Below are 2,436 nucleotides of genomic sequence, written 5' to 3'. Positions count from 1 at the left end.
TGAGAGGATCTCACTGAGCTGCTTATTATGGCCTCCAATTTACAATCCTCCTACCTCAGCCTTCTCAGTAGCTGGGTTATAGACATGTGTCACTCACTATGTCCAGTTTATTAACAAGGTGATATGCTTTGCTCCCTAACACACTGTCTTTAGAGTACTAAGTAAATATTTAGTAAGCTTACCATATAGCTTACCATATATGGTTATATTTTTAAATAATCTCTTCTGATTCTACATAAATTGTTTATGTGACCCAGAGATCTTTAAAATGTTATATAGGTACTAATTTCTTTAGTGTTTGGGGGTTTTTTGGTTTTGGTTTTGGGTTTTTTTTTTTTTTTTTTTTTTTTTAGACAGGCTCTGTGTAGCTCAGGTTAGCTTTGAACTCATAGTGATCCTCCTGCCTCAGTCTCCTAAGTGCTAGAACTGTAGGTGTACCAACATGCTCAACTGGTGCCAGTATAATAATGAAATTATTGGTGAGGACACTACCAGGTAAAATGCCTGGAGAAAAAGTTTTAGGACTCTGATTTGAGACTTATGATGATGGGTTGAGAATGACTGCTGGGCACATTGGCGTATGTCTATAATTCTAGCACTTGGGAGGCTGAGGTGGGAGGATGACCCAGAGTTTGAGGCCAGCCAGGGTTACAAGTGAGTTCCTGTCTTAAAAGAACAAACAAACAAACAAACAAACAAACAATAGCAGTGACTGTGGGGATGGGGTGGGAGGCTGGTACTTGGGCTTTTAGTTTGGTTTGTTTGTTTTTTGGTTTTTTCTTGAGATATGATCTCACCATATAGCACAGGCTGGCTTTGAACTCACTTATGTAGCCCAGGCTGGCCTCAAACTTGTGGCAATCCTCCACCATGTTGACACTCAGTTTTTATAAAGCCTGAGGCCTGTTCTTTTCAAATTCATGTTGAACCATAGTCATCTCAGACCCTCTCTTATTTTCCCATCTTTTTCCTAAACAACTCTGGGATTACTTCAAGTGTGGTCTCTGTATGAAATTCTTCCATTTTTCTGCTTCCTCTCCTTGAGCCTGCAGAGCACTCCCGTCCAAAGATAATGCCTACAAGGCTTGCTTTTTTCCCAGCCTTTCCCAGTGGACAGTAAACCCAGAGAGTCACTTTGTCAGATCACTTATTCTTCACATTCCGTTAGTCACCCTAGTTACTTGAAGAAGCAGTCCAGGAAAAGCTGATAGGCTTTCCACCTGCCATCGCTCCATCAGTCTCTGCATGGAACCGAGGTGGGGTGTACAAGAGAAAGCAGCTGACGGAACTGCCTGGGGGTGAAGTGCTTTGGGGGCAGCTCTTGACGTGCTGCACCTCTGCTTCTTCACTAAGCAGGTTCCTGGCCCCTGGGCTTTCATTTCTTCTTCGTCATTTTTTCTTTTTTTCTTTTAAGTTTGAGATTTGATAGTAAACCATTTGTAATTGCCTCCCTGTTATTTAGAGATGTTATGCTAAGTTATCTGTGTATTCATTAACCTGTTTATCCTAGCATGTGATTCACATTTTACTCCATATTACTAGACTGTTCAGATCTTTCTTTTTGACCAGGTACTTTTTTGTTAGTCAAAGAGCAGTTACCTGGAGGAACTAAGGGTCAGTCTTCTAAGTACTGTATAGTGAGCTCATGAGCTAGCTTCTGAACTCTGCCAGGTGTTTACCTGGCATATAAAAGACCTGTATACCTTATCTATTCAGAGAGACAGGCAAAGACTAGAACTTTGTTTTTTGAGATAGTTATAAAAATCAGACCACCTGCTCTTTACATGACTGCCTTAGATAAATAATTTGTTAATAGATAAAGAATATCACATGGGACATTCTTTTTTTAATATTAAAGGACATTGATAAGTAGTTCAGGCTGGCCTTATTCTCATTGTGTAGCCGAGGCTACTGTCAAACTCACAGTGAGCCTCCTGCCTCAGTCTCCGAGTCTTGGGATTACAGGTGTGCTCCACTGTGCCCAGTTTAGGACACTCTGCATTTGTTCAAATTTTAGAATTATTTCTCTTAGGATAGCCTATGATACAATAAAAAGATTTCTCTAGCCAGGCATGATGGCACACAACTGTAATCCAACACTCAGGAGGCTGAGGCAGGAGGATCACCAAGTTTGAGGCTAGCCTGGGCTACATACATAGTGATTTCAAGGCCAGTCTAACCTACATAGTGAGACTCTGTCTTAAAAATAAATAAATAAGTAAATATGTTTAAAAACTCAAGGTGCAAAATTACCTATACACAATATTTGTAATTATTCAAAAAGTAAAGAAGAGGGCTGTTGGGGCTGGTGAGATGGCTCAGTGGTCTAAAGCACCTACTTAGAACAAGCTAAGCCAAGCAAAAGCACAGGGACCGCGGTTCAATCCCCCAGCACCACATGCCAGCCAGCCCCGCCCCCTGGTGGGCTGAGCTGGC

General features: G+C 41.4%; 1 protein-coding gene across 1 annotated transcript in view; it reads left to right on the top strand.

The window, feature by feature from the left end:
* The window catches only part of Chp1 (calcineurin like EF-hand protein 1), a 45,499-nt gene that overhangs the window by 27,034 nt on the left and 16,029 nt on the right, over positions 1-2,436 (top strand). The window lies entirely within an intron of this gene.

Source organism: Octodon degus, unplaced genomic scaffold (assembly GCF_000260255.1).
Source record: "Octodon degus isolate 3935 unplaced genomic scaffold, OctDeg1.0 scaffold00002, whole genome shotgun sequence".
NCBI lineage: Eukaryota > Metazoa > Chordata > Mammalia > Rodentia > Octodontidae > Octodon > Octodon degus.
Note: the sequence above shows the minus strand (reverse complement) of the source record. Positions and strands in the feature narration are given on the sequence as shown.